The 18,256-nt window shown below is 39.9% G+C and overlaps 1 pseudogene across 1 annotated transcript in view; it reads right to left on the bottom strand.

Moving 5' to 3' along the window:
* LOC137726138 (cold-regulated 413 plasma membrane protein 4-like) overlaps positions 1 to 17,416 on the bottom strand; it is a 38,960-nt pseudogene extending 21,544 nt beyond the window's left edge. The window contains exons 1-2 of the transcript XR_015962157.1: positions 17,238 to 17,416; positions 14,663 to 14,725 (exon numbers count right to left, since the gene is read on the bottom strand). The product of XR_015962157.1 is annotated as a cold-regulated 413 plasma membrane protein 4-like (transcript). The remainder of the gene's footprint in view (positions 1 to 14,662; positions 14,726 to 17,237) is intronic.
* Between the last annotated feature and the right edge of the window lie 840 nt (positions 17,417 to 18,256).

Genomic DNA, 18,256 nt, shown 5'->3' with positions numbered 1-18,256 from the left:
TTGAGTCATTGCCACAACAATATGGTAAGGTTCCACTCTCACTTTCAAATTCAGTTTCCACTAAGATGCTACCTTCTGTTCTTCAGGCACCATCGCTTGAACTTAAGCCGTTGCCGGACCATTTGAAGTATGTGTTTTTGGGAAAAGGCGAAACATTGCCCGTCATCATTTCATCAAGTCTCACGGCAATGGAGGAGGAGAAGCTTGTGAGGGTGCTGCGAGAGCACAAAACGGCCATAGGGTGGACTTTGGCCGACATTAAAGGAATAAGCCCTACCACATGCATGCACCGTATACTTCTTGAGGAGGGGGCTAAACCAACTCGAGAGGCTCAACGCCGTCTCAACCCTCCGATGATGGAAGTGGTGAAGAAGGAAATAATCAAGCTTTTCGATTGCGGAGTGATCTACCCTATCTCCGATAGCCGCTGGGTCTCTCCAGTTCAAGTCGTTCCCAAGAAGTCCGGAGTAACTGTTATCAAGAATGATGAGAATGAGCTCGTACCTACACGCATTTAGACTGGATGGCAAGTATGTATCGATTACCGGAAGCTAAATGCCATGACTAGGAAAGATCACTTTCCTTTGCCATTCATCGACCAGATGCTCGAAAGGTTAGCCGGTCATGCCTTTTACTGTTTTCTTGATGGATACTCTGGATATAACCAAATTGTGATAGCCCCGGATGATCAAGAGAAGACCACATTCACATGTCCCTTTGGAACATTTGCTTATCGTCGCATGCCATTTGGCTTATGCAACGCTCCAGCCACTTTCCAAAGGTGTATGGTAAGTATATTTTCCGATTTTGTTGAAAAGATCATTGAGGTTTTCATGGATGATTTTAGTGTGTTTGGGAGTTCATTTGATAATTGCTTGGATAATCTAACCTTAATTTTGAAACGATGTGTTGAAACTAACCTTGTCTTGAATTGGGAGAAATGTCACTTTATGGTGAAACAAGGTATAGTTTTAGGACATATTGTTTCAGAAAAAGGAATTGAAGTAGATAAATCGAAAATAGACCTTGTACGTCACTTACCCTCTCCTACTTCGGTTAGAGAGGTACGTTCGTTTCTTGGCCATGCAGGGTTCTATAGGCGTTTTATCAAGGACTTCTCCAAGATGTCCAACCCTCTTTGCCGATTGCTTCAAAAAGATGTGCCATTCAAGTTTGATGAAGAGTGTAATTCGGCATTTAACCAACTCAAGGAGAAGCTAGTCTCGGCCCCCATTATTGTACCTCCAGATTGGAGCCTTCCGTTCGAGCTCATGTGCGATGCATCCGACTATGCATTAGGAGCTGTTCTAGGACAAAGAAGAGACAAGCGGCCGCATGTCATATACTATGCCTCTCGGACTCTCAATGATGCCCAATTGAACTACTCCACGACGGAAAAAGAACTTCTAGCTGTGGTTTTTGCTTTAGATAAATTCCGTTCATATTTAATTGGTACTAAAGTAATCGTTTATTCTGATCATACAGCTTTGAGGTACTTGATCACGAAAAAGGAAGCAAAGCCGAGGCTTATCCGTTGGATTCTTCTTCTTCAAGAATTTGATATTGAAATCCGGGATAAGAAAGGAAGCGAGAATGTAGTGGCTGACCATTTAAGCCGAATGATCCACGAGGAGCATGAACATGCCGTACCTATCCCTGAAACTTTTCCCGATGAGCAGCTGCTATCCATTGAGGTAAGTGAACCATGGTATGCAGATTTAGTGAATTACTTGGTGGCTAAACAAATTCCAAATGAAGTAAACAAGCACCAACGTGATAAGCTTAAAAATGATGCACGTTTCTATGTTTGGGATGACCCTTATTTGTGGAAGTATTGCTCAGATCAAATTGTACGTAGATGTGTGCATGATTCTGAATTTCACTCAATTCTAAGCTTTTGTCACACATATGCATGTGGTGGTCATTTTGGCACACAACGCACTGCCCTCAAGGTTCTAGAGTGTGGTTTTTATTGGCCGACTATATTTAGGGATGCTAGAACCTTTTGTATGTCTTGTGATCGTTGCCAACGAATGGGTAACATAGGTACCAAGGACCAAATGCCGCAAACCCCTGTCTTTAATGTTGAAATTTTTGATGTTTGGGGCATTGATTTCATGGGCCCTTTCCCTCCATCTTATGGTTTCACTTATATCTTGCTAGCCGTTGATTATGTTTCTAAATGGGTGGAAGCAAAAGCCACCCGTACTAACGATTCTAAGGTGGTTGCAGATTTCGTGAAATCTAACATTTTTGCTAGGTTTGGAATGCCGAGAGTAATCATAAGTGATGGAGGGTCTCACTTTTGCAATCGGACCATTGAGGCGTTGCTAAGAAAGTACCATGTCAACCATAAGGTCTCCACACCTTACCATCCTCAAACAAATGGCCAAGCCGAGGTGTCTAACCGAGAAATCAAACAAATTTTGGAGAAGACCGTTGGACCAACAAGGAGGGATTGGAGCTTACGTTTAGATGATGCACTGTGGGCATATCGTACGGCATACAAAACACCCATCGGGATGTCACCTTTTCGGCTCGTCTATGGTAAGCCATGTCATTTGCCCGTAGAGTTAGAGCACAAGGCACATTGGGCCGTGAAGACTTTCAACATGGACATAGATGCAGCGGGAGTTCATAGGAAGCTCCAATTGAATGAACTTGAGGAGATTCAGAATGAAGCCTATGAGAATGCCCGGATGTACAAAGCCAAGACCAAAGCATTCCATGATAAAATGATTCGAACCAAGACCTTCACAGTTGGGCAGAAAGTGTTACTTTTCAACTCTCGCCTACGTTTGTTTCCTGGTAAGTTGCGTTCTAAATGGATTGGCCCGTTTGTTGTTACTAATGTTTTCCCTCATGGTGCAGTGCAAATCAAAAGTTCAAGGACGCAGCAAGAATTCAAAGTGAATGGGCATCGATTGAAGCCCTATTACGAGATGTTTGAGGAGCATGTCGTGGAGGAGGTACCTCTCCATGCCGTGGAACCTAGTCAAGCTTAAACGGAGGTACCGTCCGGCTGAAAGACGTAAAAGCAAGCGCTACTTGGGAGGCAACCCATGCATTCAACAAAGGAAGACTTAGAAAGCACTCCAAATCCAGATTCCTAAAAAAAAAAAAAAAAAAAAAAAAAAAAAAAAAAAAAAAAAAAAACTCTTCTCTTTGTTGCTATTTCGTTTCTGCCTTGTTAGGTTGTTTAGTTGTTATTGTTTGTTTGTTTATTAATTGTGTGAGTCTATGATTGTAACATTGAGAAAATGTTTGATTTATTGATAGGCACTGCTAAACAAAGAAAGATGGTGCTTCACAAAGGTTGTTTGCTTGAGGCCCCACTACGTGGCTTTACTCTTGAAGCGGAAGGCGTAGGAACAGAAGGCATCGGAGCGGAAGGCGTAGGAACAGAAGGCATAGGAGCAGAAGGCATCGGAGCGGGAGACATCGAAGATAGAGCATTCCAGGCCTCAATACTTGGCCAAGCGCTGGATGAGCCAGGAAAAAGGTGCCTCTGGAGGAAAGACGAAAACCTTTGACGGTCACTGTGAATCCGACCTTCAGACTCTTGCAGCTCATCAAGCTTCCTCTTCATGCCCGTCGAATAGTTTTTTGCAAGCACGTGCAAACTTCTATTCTCATACTTCAGCTGCTGGATCTCCTGCTTGAGACTTTCCACCTCTGCCATCAATGATTCCACCTGACGGGAGCGGGCAAGCAGGCGTTGGCCCATGTTGGACACAGAACTCGCACACTGAACACTAAGTGCGAGGGACTCTTGAACGGCCAACTCATCGGACCGTCCTGACAGCAGCCTACTATCTTTCGGAGTGAGGAGGTTCCTAGCTACTATTCTAGCTGTTGTGGCGTCCTGCATCACAGAGTCTTCACCTGAAAGAGGACCGTTAGAAGAAAAAAAAGAAGGGCGCCATACATTACCTTAACGGGGCGCAACCGGATCGCTGCTGAGACTCAAATCTAAGCTAAGGTTCGATGAGTTTGCCATTTTTTTCAAAAGTGTTCAAAGAGAATGGGTGGATGGAGTTAAATTTCGAAGGGCCAGAGACGATTTTCAAGAATGGGAAATCTTCAGAGTGTGTTTGTGGCGGTGATCGATACCTCAATAAGAAGCCAAGGCGACGCGTCCACCGATTCAAAAAGCCGGAATTTCCGGCGTAATTTAGGCAACGCTTTCTCAGCTTTTCAGAAGACGTGTTCAACTTTGTCAAAAGAGTTCTTCTTTTCAGACAACACGTGGAGGCCATCATCGCAACTACACATCTTTAGCCGACAAGCGCAAAGTTCGGCGACGCTTTCTCAGCTTTTCAGAAGACGCGTGCAGCTTTGTCAAAAGCAGCCGCATCTGCACTACCACGTGTCGTTCAGAAAGCGAAGGGGCGCCTGCTCAGAAATCGAAGAGGCGTGTTCAGAGATCGAAGAGGCTCCATTATTTCAAAAAGCCGGATTTGCGGGATCAAAACGTTTGTTGACAAAGATAAAAAGTACCACCACTTGATATTATCTCTATATATGTCGACCTTCGTCTTTTATGGCAGGGCAAACCTGAAGAAAATGCCCAACTCTCCCTCACCTCTGAGGGCGCACTCCCAGCAAAGCCTTTCGAAATACTCAATTCTTTCTTCTTCCCCAAAGATGATACCAGATGCCTGGAGTACAGATGACCCAGGAGGAAACAGCACAACAAATACATGTGCTGATTCATTCACCGCTTCTTCAAAAGCAAAGGTATCTCATATCATCAAGGTCAAAAGCAAAAGTATCTCATATCATGCTCTTTCCCTGTCTTTTTCTTTGTCCTTGTTCTTACTCGCATGGCAAAGTAAAAGAAGCAATCAGCCGGCACTTGGAGTCAGTCTTCCGATCTGGAGCCAACTGCCTGGAATCTATTCCTGATTGCTTACCTAGCGTTGCTCTCGAGTAGTCATCTTCAACGGTTGATACACTTCCGGAGAAGGGACCACTTCTGCAAAGGGGAGCGAGTAAGGCAAGTGAAAATGATACATTGAAGCATGTGGAGACAAACATAGGCTGAGTTATCCTCCAACCCTTTTCAATACGAATTGGAAAGATTGAACAAAGAAACAGACCAAAGGGGTAAGCTCAGACCTTCGGGGAAGACCAAAAGAATCCTCCAGCCCAGTAGCACAAAGGAAAATCAACAAGTGGAGGAGACCAAAAGATTCCTGCTGCCTAGTTCAAGAAGTAGCACAAAGGAAAATCAACGATGGGCAGAAACCAGTTCAAGAGTAAGCCTGTGGAATCACAAAGATCAAAGCCTCAATCCAATTACCAAGGAGAAGATGGAATTTACACTCTATAACCAGATTTGCGTCTCTAAACTCTTCTCTTTGTTAATTACATTATGCCATGTTTAGTATGTTTAAGTGCTTTTTGTGTATTTACTTATGCTTTGTGTGAATCTATGCTTAAAACATTGAGGACAATGTTTGATTTAAGTGTGGGGGGGGTAACTAAGTATATTTGATGCAAATTCGTTGGATTTTATCACCTATCACTTCACATGTTGTTTCTCACTGTTTTAAAACTGTTTTAGTGTGTTTTGTCTTAAAAATTCGAAAATCCCATAAAAATTTGAAAAATTGTTTTGAAAAACCCAAAAAGAGTTGTTTTAAAGTTGTTTTTGTGTGTGTGTTTGTGTCTTAGGATACCTTCCAACACAATGATAAGGATTTGGTTTGTAATTGCATGACTGTTAAAAAGAGTTATAAACATAGAGAAAAGTTTGATTTACTCTTGGTATATGCTTGGTTATGGTTATAATGTATGACTTCACATGCAATCATAAAAGAAAATTTAGTTTTTGTAACATGCCTGAAGGAAGGAACTCAAACAAATGCTACAACCCTGAGAGACTTGAGCCTATAACGTTCTTTGGAGAGTATAATCTGTGATTTCTTGTTTTCTAAAATCGTTGCATGATCTCATTATTCTTTGCTTGGTTACTACTTAGAAGGCGTTTCATCATATAGTTCCAAATGCTAGAACTCATGCCCATTTCATTCAAAGCATGTTATTGATTTGCATAACATATATCAAGATGAAGTTGTGTAGTTGCCACCATAGCCAAATAGCCTCGCTTCCCATATTTCGTATATGTTGTAAGTTTTACCCCCGTTGAGCCATGTTAACCCATGTTCTTTGTTAACCCACTTTATCTTCACCTAACCTAGAATATGACCGTCCTTACCCTTGTTCTTAAAAGATAGTGAGCATGACTTAAATAAATTCCTTTTGAGTTACATTATGCAAGAAAATAAGTGTGGGGGAAGGAATGCTTGTTCTTAAGTATGTTTTGAGTTTCAAAAAAAAAAAAAAAAAAAAAAAAAAAAAATTGAGTGATTGAAGAAAGGGCTCAAAACACCAATTCTGGCCCTAAATTGTCTCCCTTTTTGTTCCAAAGTTGAGTTTGCATTCAAAAGTGAATTCTAAGTTGATTCAATTGCCTTGCTCACTATTTCTTTAAGAACCTTTGTTTTCCATATCCCTTCGTTGTTATCCACACGCCCCAAGCCCCATTACAACCCGTGACTTCAATCTTGAGTGTTATGTGTTTCAATTTGTGGAATTTGAACTTGGTATGAGCATATGGTGTCACTGGTTCTCGCGTCTAAGTAGTAGCATTCCATTCATGAGATAATATCTAAACTTGATTATTAACTCCAGAAATTGCGTTCTTTGTGATACATATATGTGAGTGTCGTTTTCATGTTTACATCAATCTTCTGACATATGACTAGATTAGGGTGTGTAGTTAGAAAATCTGAGTAAAAATTGAGTGCATATCTTGAAAGGAATTGAGCAAATTCTCTAAGGCAAGTTACTACATTCAAAACATGGTTTTAAATGCTTAATTGCGAACTAGTATGTGGTAACTATGATTAAGAATGTACTTAAGGGTAAAGATGGCTAAATTCTGTGGGAATAATGATTTTTAACTTGTCATGTGCATTGGAAATCCCTGAAATGATTGTTGGAAGGTGTAGGCTGTGTTTTACGTGTTTAGTGTCGTTTTGTTTATTTGTTTTTATTCTGTTTTGCTCGAGGACTAGCAAAAGATAAGTGTGGGGGAGTTTGATAGGAGCATATTCATGCGACTTAAATGGCTTGTTCTCGTGCATTTACGTTATGTTTCTCTAGTTATTTTAGTCCTTTATGCTTCTTTTGTGTGTTTTCAGGCTCTAAGGGCTTAGGGAGCAAGAAAGTGCATTTTGAGGCTATTTGGAGCATTTTTGTGCATGAATTGGATAGCTTAATCATGGAGCAAAGAGGATGGACGAAATTGAAGCCTTGTATGCTCTTTGGGGACATCAAACAAAGGGCCTAGCCCAATCAAACAAATCCTTTGAGCCATGGAAAACCTCTAGCCCAATCAAACACATTATGCCATACAAACCAACCTATTTTAGGCCCATTCTATGTACTTAAACCCTAGCCCTTTAAACTAGTTCATTTATCACTTATCAAACCATTCACTTATCACTCACCACATATCATTCACTTATCACTTAACATATCATTCATTTATTTCACTTCCATACTCCTCTTAATTCCACATGCATTCTCACACATGCACATCATTCACTCACATTTCCACCATTCATTCTTTATTCCACAAACAAGTCACATGCATTCACACATCAACAAAACAACTTCAATGCCGTGGGTTCCCATTTCCTTTCCAAAACATCTCACATGCATTTCCACCTTCCTACTTCATCATTTCACCACATTCTCCCTCTTTAACTCACATGCATTCATCATAATTCACAACACAAAACAGCCAACACATGCACCAAAACCTTCAATGCCGTGAGTTCCCTTTGAAATTCCAGCATCTTCACATGCTTTTCTAGCTTTCCCTTTCATTTCCACCACTCATTCTTCATCATTTCAGCCACCTACATGCATTAATTATTAATATCTTCATCATTGCATCCAGAAAATGAGCAAGAAAGCTTCCCAAACACATGCATACACACACTATTTTCAGCACACACATGCAATTCCAACATCAATGCCGTGCACTCCATTTGCTTTCCAGATTTTCACATGTGTCCTAGCTGTTTTCTCATCATTCCTCCACACAAACACATTAAACAAACAGCCATTTACACCTCCACTCCTCCTATAAATACCCTTGCATTCATTCATTTAAGAGGATCTCATTTTCATACACTTCACACAACACAAACACAACCCTTGTGCCGCAAATCCCCTTCCATTTCTGTGCAGTTTTTCTCCTCCATTGCAGCCACTATCCAACCACTTCCCATCCCTCCAAAACACTTCACATAATCCCCAAAGCTCACTTAGACCTTGTGCTACAACAACGAGGAAGAAAAGAGTGCCTAAACGTTCATACAATTCAAGTTTGAGTTGTTGGAATTTTTAGGTGTTTCTTTGATTTCAAAGTTTAAATTTAATTCTCTTTGTTTTGTACGTATGAGAATGGAAGAGAAGAGTGCCTAAACGTTCATACAATTCAAGTTTGAGTTGTTGGAATGTTTAGGGGTTTCTTTTATTTCAAAGTTATGAGGAACTAAACCCCCTTTAGTTAGGGGGTGATTCGAAACTATGTTTATATTTGCAATATGAATTGATTACTTTTGGTTGGAATTTCATAAGTTGTGGATTCAATTCGTTTAACTGTTTGATTGATAACTTATTTATGTATGTTCATTGAGATTGCAAGCTTAATTTTCATGCATGAATATGACGCTAGAATATAAGTGAGCTTCATCTAAACGTTACGAACTTATATTCACAAGTAGTGGAGGTTGCTTATAAACAATCGCGTTAAACGAATTCTTGGCATAAGTTTCATGCGTATTCCATAGTAACGAATGCCTCGTCAACACTTATAATTTTCATTGAACTTAATGATCTTTGTTGAATGTCTCTATCATGCGTATTCCATAGTTAGGGACTTTGATTAAGAATAATTTGGTTGTAATGCGTATTCCATTCAATCCAACGAATTTAGGGAAATCTGAAAGTTAATCTAAGCGGATCTAATTAACTTGGAGCATTGAGTTTCACAACTTATCGAAAGACCAACTGAGAATCAATTTTGTATGCAAGTGTAACATGTGTGGAGAAGAACCCCTTGGCTATTCCATCATCCATATTTTTATCACATTCATCTTTACTATCTGTTTTAAATTATAATCTGTCCGTTTAATTTAATATCGTCCAAACACAATTCCCCCCTCTATTTTGTTAAGTCTTAATCATTTGATTTGTCTTATTTTATGTTTTTAAGTATTTGGAGTCTTTTGAACTTGTTTTGAGTCTTTTAGTTTGTCTTAGTGTTTTAAAAGTTAGTTTTAAAGCCATTCTGAGTCATAGTAGTCTTGTTAAGAGTATTTTAATTTAGTTTTTATGTTTTTAAGTCAATTTAGAAGGTTTTAGCAAGCCCTCCTAATCCCCGGTCTAGAACGATCCCTCACTTATCCATTCTACTACAATTGTCAAACGAGGGTTTAATTTGAGTGTCAAGTAAATCTCGCATCACCGTTCAACTTTGTCAAAAGATATCTGACAAAGTCGAAAACACGTGGAGGCCATCATCGCAACTACACGTCTTTAGCCGACAAGCGCAAAGTTCGGCGACGCTTTCTCTGCTTTTCAGAAAACGCGTGCAACTTTGTCAAAAGTGGCGCTCGTTCAGAAATCGAAGAGGCGTCGTTCAGATATCGAAGAGACGTCCACTTGCTATTAAGAAATCCCTATATACGTCGACCTTCATCTCTTATGGCAAGGCAGACCTGAAGAAAATGCCCAACTCTTCCTCACCTCTGAGGGCGCACTCCCAGCAAAGCCTCTCGAAATACTCAATTTTTTCTTCTTCCCCAAAGAAGATACCAGATACATGGAGTACAGATGAGCCAGGAGGAAACGGTAGATCGAAGCATGTGGAGACAAGCACAACAAATACATGTGCTGATTCATTCGCCGCTTCTTCCAAAGCAAAGGTATCTCATATCATCAAGGGCGAAAGCAAAGGTATCTTATATCATGCTTTTTCCCTGTCTTTTCCTTTGCCCTTGTTCTCACCTGCCAGGATAAGGACAAAGAAAGCAATATGTCGGAACTTCCACTCAAACCTGCGCTGCCACCAAGAAGTGATGGTCCATTCAAATGCAAGGTTTGCATTCAACTCCTGCATCAGAGGACAAATACTACAAGAGAAGATGCCAAACCTGCATAAGGAAATACCACTTCTGCAAAGGGAGCAAGTAAGGCAAGTGAAAATGATACAACGAAGCATGTGGAGACAAGCACAACAAATATATGTGCTGATTCATTCGCTGCTTCTTTGAAAGCAAAGGTATCTCATATCATGCTTTTTCCCTGTCTTTTCCTTTGTCCTTGTTCTTACTCGCATGGCAAAGTGAAAGAAGTAATCAGCCGGCACTTGGAGTCAGTCTTCCGATCTGGAGCCGACTGCCTGGAATCTATTCCCTGGTTGCTTACCTAGCGTTGCTCTCGAGTAGTCATCTTCAACGGTTGATACACTTCCAGAGAAGGGACCACTTCTGCAAAGGGGAGCAAGTAAGGCAAGTGAAAATGATACATTGAGGCATGTGGAGACAAGCAACAACTGCATATGCTGAGCTATCCTCTAACCCTCTTCAATACGAATTGGAGAGATTGAACAAAGAAACAGATAAAAGGAGTAAGCTCAGACCTTCGGGGGAGACCAAAAGAATCCTGCTGCCCAGTTCAAGAGTAGCACAAAGGAAAATCAATGATTGGAGGAAACCAGAAAATCTTCCAGTCGAACTCAAGATCAAGCCTCGATGGCCCTTGAAGAAATCTCCAGCCCAGTTCAAGGTTAAGCCTGTGGAAAATCAACGATTGGGGGAAACCAGAAAATCTTCCAGTCGAACTCAAGATCAAGCCTCGATGGCTGATGCGAAATTTATGCGCACACAAATTAAACCCTCTTTTTGACGATTTGTAGTATAAGTGCAAGTAGGGATCGTTCTAGACCGGGGATTAGGAGGGCTTGCTAAAACCTTCTAAATTGACTTAAAAACATAAAAACACAATATAAAACACTATTTAATGCTCGAAGAAAGCAAAACTAAAAATAAGAAAGATTAAGACTAAGACTTCAACGAAATAGGGGGGAATTGGATTTGGACGAATTTAAACTAAAATGGATAGATTGTAAAGAAAACAAATTGTAAATATGAAATTGACGGAAATGAATGGATGGTATGGCTAGCTAAGGGGTTCATCTCCATATATGTTACACTTGCATAATAAAATGATTTCCAATTGCATTTCAACAAACCATGAATTCTCAACACCCCGGGTTAATTAGGTCCGCTTAAATTAACCGTCAAGTTTTCCTTAAGTTAATGAATTGGATGATTGCATACGACAACCCAAAGCATTCCTCACAAGTTCCCTACATGAATTGCATAATAGAGAAACAAGCAAGAATCATTAAGCATCATGAAAACTATAAGTGTTGACGAGGCATTCGTTACTATGATTGCATGAAACTTATGCCAAGAATTTGTTTAACGCGATTGTTTATAAGCAACCTCCACTACTTGTGAATATAAGTTCATAACTATTATGTGAAACTCACTTATATTCTAGCGTCAAATTCATGCATGAAAATTAAGCGTTCATTCTTAATAAACATACATAAATAGGTTATCAATCAAACAGTTAAACAAATTGAATTCACAATTTATGAAACGTAATTAAAAGTAATCAAATCATATTACAAACATAAACATAATTTCGAATCACCCCCTAGCTAAAGGGGGGTTTAGTTCCTCATACAAAACAAAGAGAATTGAAATTAAACATTGAAATCAAAGAAACGCCTAAACATTCCAACAACTCAAATTTGAATTGTATGAACGTTTAGGCTCTCTTCTCTTCCTCTTTATTGTAGCATAAGGTCTAGGGATAATTGGTTTGGGGGATGGAAGTGTGGAATGGAAAAGATGGTTTTGGATTCTAAGGGGACTCACGGCAAAGAGAAGGAATGGAAGTGTTTGTGGTGTGTTGTGTATGAAAATGAGATGTTTTTGAATGAATGAATGCAAGGGTATTTATAGGAGTAGTGGAGGGAACATATGGCTATGTCATTTGTAGGTGAAGTAGGTGGATGTTGTAGGTGAAGTAGGTGGATGTTGTAGGTGAAGTGGATGTTGTAGGTGAAGTAGGTGGATGTTGTAGGTGAAGTGGGTGGATGTTATGTTAAGTGATAAGTGATAAGTGATATGATATGTGGTTATGATATGATAAGTGGTTAAGTGGTGATGATAAGTGATAAGTGATTAAGTGATATGATATGTGGTGATGATAAGTGATAAGTGCATGTGGGTTAACTAATGAAGGAAATGCATGTGCAATGACAATGTGTTAGAATGGATGTGTGTTATGCATGGCATGATTGGGATTAGGAAAGGTTTAAATGTCCTAAAACTAAAGAGAACAAGGTTCCAACACTTTGGCTCCAATTAGGTCTTCAATTTCGTCCAACACTTTGGCTTCAAGCATAAGCTATCCGTCCTTAGCCCAAAAGTGCTCCAAAAGTCTCCAAAATGCATCTTTTTGCTCCTTTAGCCCTTTGGACCTACAAACACACGAAAATAGCTTAAAGTACTAAAATAACTAAAGAAACATAACGTAAATGTACGAGAACAAGCCATTTAAGTCGCATAAATATGCTCCTATCAATGGCCCTTGAAGAAATTTCCAGCCCAATTCAAGATCAAGCCCCGACGGCCCTTGGGTTGACATCTACATTAAGGGACTTCAAAACGCATCTTCTACACGTGACAAGCATATGTCTACGACGCGCCTTGAAGTGGGGGCATTTGTGGACATCGAAATTTCGATGAAATGAATGTTGACCAATAATTAAAATTTCAACGCTCACGTGTCACATAAATTTTACATGTAGAGTGTGACTCAACGAAAAATCGAAATAAATTGGAAAAGTCATCAAATAGGACACGTGTCATTACCTGGCAGAAATGATTTATTTCATCTGATTATTTAAATCCAAAAATCAAGTTTTGGAATTCTATAAATAGGAAGCCAAGGCATTCATTTTGAGAGGAAGAAGAAGAGAAAGAAAGAAGGGAATTTACATCACACCAAAACCTTGAAGCCTTGAAACTCTAAAGCTCTCAAGCAAAATCCCGAAGGATCAAGAAAACACTCTTCGTTCTTCGTCAAACCCTCCTTCAAGGTCAAGCCCCAACGGCCCTTGAAGAACTTCCGCCGACTCAAGATCAAGCCCCGACGGCCCCTTGAAGAAAGTGTTCATCATCCGTTCGTCCTAAGATCAAGCCCCAACGGCCCTTTGGATTAACAACCTCAACAAATCCACACATCCAATCAGTCTTCAAGATTAGGCCCAAAAGCCCTTGAAGATCCGCTCATCCATCAACCCTCAAGATCAAGCCCCGACGGCCCCTTGAAGAAATCCATACACCCAGTCTTCAAGATTAGGCCCAAAAGCCCTTGAAGATCCGCTCATCCATCAACCCTCAAGATCAAGCCCCGACGGCCCCCTTGAAGAAATCCATACACCCAGTCTTCAAGATCAAGTCCAACGCCCCTTGAAGATCTGTTCATCAACTGCTCATCCTTAGACCAAGCCCCGACGGCCCTTTGGATCAACAGCTCATCCACAAACCCACACCCTACGAAGATAGAATCAGAGGATCAAATTACAAAGAGATTGTAACCCCAAAATCATTAACACAAAAATATATTTTGTACACGTATTCTTGTTTCTTGTTTCAGTAACTTTTTTCGTGTTTACAGTTGGATCGTTGAAACTAGTTTCGTAGAATGAGTATCCCATCAAAATAATAGATTCACTAACACTTAAGAGTTTATTCATACTTTCATTAAGTATAACATAAGATTTTGTGGTATCCACTAGCGTAAATATTTTAAATTGAAGATCGAGTTTATTCATTGTATTTGTATAGGGTCAAGGAGTGTAGCTGTAAAAAACAATCAAAATCGGAGTTAAAATAACCGCTAAATTGTGATTTTTCGTTGATAACCGTCGAAAAGTTTTGTCCCATTACTTGATCTTTGAATGTTTGTTTTTTTCGAATTTTTGCTGATGTGATCTCGATGCATACAAACAAGTTTGATGGTTGGATCATTCAAATTAGTTTCATAGAATTTGTATCCCATCAAGTTCAATGTTGTATATTAAGTAGATTTAAATTTATTTATTTTGTACGTATAATACTTCAGAAAGTGAATGGTATGTATATTTAAGCCGATCCAATTGTCACCAATTTTTAATATTTAATTTAATATATATATGTAATTATTATAGTTTTTAGGGGTATAAAATTGTTAAATTAATATATATAATTATTATAATATTTTTTTAGTGTAATAAAAATTATAAAATTAATATTTTGCTTATCGTGTATTGTGTTACCCACGTGTATACCCGAACCAACCCGTTATCTTAACAGGTGCTTATTGGGTTATTCGATAACGACCCGATTCGTTATCGTGTCAACCTAAACACCTGTTAATTCCGTGTCGTGTCGTGTCGTGTCGTGTCGTGTCGAGTTATCAGGTCATGTTAAGAATTGTCATGCCTAGGATCAATAGCCCTGTAAAAATGTTCGATTTCTAGTTTGTTCGATCCAAGATTAATATGTGACAGCCCGTCCTGGACTTTTCGTACTGTAGGGGTGAATTGACGGTTTTGCCCCTAGTATGGTTGTTTCGTTGTGTGGTTGTTTTTGGGTTTGCTTGGCTGATTTTGGACCACACACATACCACACTCACTTCCCTCTCTCTTTGCCCTGTCTCGAGCTCTCTCTCTCTCCCTTTCCTATCCTTTTCGTACGGACACACCCAAAACCCTTGAAACCTTCATAGATCGAGGAAGCAAATTACATATTCGTGCTCGTGAGGTCCTTAGGAGTTCAACCATACCCCTTTCAGGTAAGGATACCTTCGTTTTCACGTCAAACTCGGGATCCCCCGATTTAGTCATTGTTCATGCACACGTTAATTCTTGTGTTTTTGGGAATTTCAAGCTTGTAGGAAGCTTGGTGAGGTCCTTAGAAGGCTCAGGGTGGTTCGTTTGAAGGTTTTGGACGTCGGGATCGTGAGTTACAAGTTTGGCCGGAGTTGGTGGTGTTTTCCCGGCGAGATTTCGTGGGTTTTAGTGCTTGAAAGTGGTATGGATTTGTTCCTCTTGTTGTAAGCTTCATTTTGGTACCAATTTTGTGAAATTTGGTTGAAAAACGAAGAAGATACAAAGTTTTAAAAATTTCCCGATTTTCTGGCGCCGGCGACGGCGCCAGAGTTTGGCTGGAGAAGATGACGGAATATTCCATCAGTTTAGACGGAATATTGCTAACGGCATTAACGACATCAGTTAGATTTAATGAAATATTCCTGACGGCGTTAATTGACGCTGTCAGTGTGCCAGGCACGTGCTTGCGCGTGGAGGCGCGTGCGGCGTCGGAAATTTTTTCTAAAAATATGGGGATGTTCCTGAGGTTGAGTAGGTCACGTTGGTGTATTCATACACCCCATTTGAGCTTTGTATGAGAAGTTATTTCGTATGGTTGGTTATGTGCTTTAAAATTAACGTTTTTATAGTTGTTTCGCATATAGGTGAGACCTATCCCGAGGACGAGCACGGTCACTCGAGGCAAGGGGGTTACGACCCTTCTACATATCAGTGAGTGGGCTTTTGGTTTTCCGTATATACCTTTATACTTATGTTTTTCCCGAAAAGTGGATTGAAACGTTTATACGTTTATATGCCATGCATTATGTTTGCCGTTTGTTTATGCATTATTAGTAGCATATATATATATATATATATATGTATGTTGGTGCTGCGGACGCACAGGTAAGTGCCAGGTAAGTTATGGTTTATGTTTATGTTTAGTCGTGATTTGAGATGCATAAAGAGCTCATAACCTGTACCCCCAGTGTTAGTGCTCCCGCCCAGAGTTGGGCACAGTCCTTCACGTGATGTTCACCTCCCGCACCACACGCTCATCTTGGATCCAAGTTAGGTGCACAGTCCTGTCGTACAGACCACTTTAGGTGGTTCCGACTTGTAGGTGACCCGCGATTATTCGCCCAGCCTTCACGTGATCGTAGCACTTGAGCGTACTTATTATACACCCAGCCCTGTCGTACAGACTACTTTAGGTGGTTCCGACTCGTGTGCAGGTATAGTTAGTGAGATGGAGATTTGAGCTCTAGATTCAGCCGTACAGGTCACGTTAGGTGACTCCGGCTGACAGATTACATGGCATTGTTTGGCATTACCTGAGTACTTGCATTTTATATTGAGGCATTTGGCATGGCATATTTCCGAGTATGATTTATATATACGTATATTCTATTTTTTTTCTGGGAAGTATACAGGTTTTACGGCGAGGGGTTAGAACTTTGTTTATGAAATGGTTTTTGAAAAGCTTTGTTTTTGCCCACTCACGTTTTTTGTTTTGCGCCCCTCCAGGTTCTAGTTTGGCTAGCGCTTTTGGTGGCTCCGCAGAGGATTTTCCCGGCATATCTGACAGATTATCGCCAGTGTAGGACCATCTTTGGGTGTGTTTTTGTAGTGTTGTTTCTCCCGGACTGCATTAGGTATTCCGTGCTCTAAACTTTGTTTTCACACTTACGCTTGCACATGTATGTTATTACTTTGTGTATAGCTAGTTTTTATTTATTCGTACTTTTATTTTTATTTATTAGCTTCCGCACTGTGCACATGGTTACGTCACTTCCACGTGACGGCCAACATGCCCTGATCTCGGTCGAGGTGTGTCAAATGGATAGCTACAGTAAGCACATAAACAAATAGTTAAGCGTATGTTTATTTTCTCAAATTAGTACAAGCAAAATTAAAATGTCACACAAAGAACATTTAACAAAATACAGAACAAACTAAATTAACATGAAAAAATGAACATAAAATTGGTGAAATAACGGAAAAAAAAAAAAGAAAAAAAAAAAGAAAGAAAGAAAGAGATCTAAATTATTGAAAACCAAAAAGAAAAAAAAAAGGGTTCAATATAGGATTTGGAAACCCTACATCTCCAATAACTCACAATTACCCAGAAACATATTGGTTACCGTGAATTATGATAACGCCAAAACAAACCATAAAACATAGCATCCAATCCAAAACAAGGAGAAAGATGACATACATTGCAGCAAAAGAAGCAACCCATTTGAGAAAAGAAGTTCCATATCCCAAGCTGCCGAGGGGGACGACATGGCTGGCAAGCTTCTTAACAGCAGCACCGAGCTCTTTGAAATCGTTGTTGATCAAATCGGCCGCGTCCGGTTCAGTCATCATCTTCAAGTAGCTCTTATTGATTGCCATCACCAAAGTAGAGATAGAGACAGAAAAAAAGTTTACTAGAAAAAGGCAGAGACATTGGGGACACAAATGGTTTTGACCTTATGTTATTGTATTTGTAAAGATCTAAAAATAAAGAGCTGAAACACTGTTGGTGCCACGTGGCCGAGCAACTACACCAATAATATATATTTTTTTTTGTGAACCGGATACTTCATTACCAGGGTAAAGATGCCGAAATTACAGAGAAAGCCTAAATAGAGGCAAGCAAACAACTTAAACCAAATAAAATCGATTGACCAAAATGAAGTCGCACATCTCCCTACATCGACGCAACGCCAATTGGTCAACCGCCATATCGGCTGATATTGGGATCCAAGACCAACGACAATCTTGGAAAGACTCCCCTTTTTGTCAACGTATTCCTAAGGCAAGAAATTTTGATTTCAACGAGTCAGACTCAATGATAACTGAAGTCCATCCTAAAGAGATACCCAACTCACATCCATGTAGAATAACCAATGCCTCAACCATTGCTACACATGGAACCTTGATGTTGTATCTGCAGGCTGCCAGGAACCTTCCATTCGAATCTCGTGCCACCATACCTGCAAAACTAGAGGTCGTTTGATAGGAGCATATTTATACAACTTTGTTAGCCTATTTCCTTGCATTTATGATAGGAGCATATTCATGCGACTTAAATGGCTTGTTCTCGTGCATTTACGTTATGTTTCTTTAGTTATTTTAGTCCTTTATGCTTCTTTTGTGTGTTTTCAGGTTCTAAGGGCAAAGTATGCAAAAGGATGCCTTTTGGAGCCTTTTTGGAGCAAATTAGAGATTGGAATGGATATCGTATGCTTG

The sequence above is a fragment of the Pyrus communis genome, chromosome 5 (genome assembly GCF_041283825.1).
Source record: "Pyrus communis isolate YQ-2024b chromosome 5, ASM4128382v1, whole genome shotgun sequence".
NCBI lineage: Eukaryota > Viridiplantae > Streptophyta > Magnoliopsida > Rosales > Rosaceae > Pyrus > Pyrus communis.
This window is presented reverse-complemented; position numbering and strand designations above follow the sequence as displayed.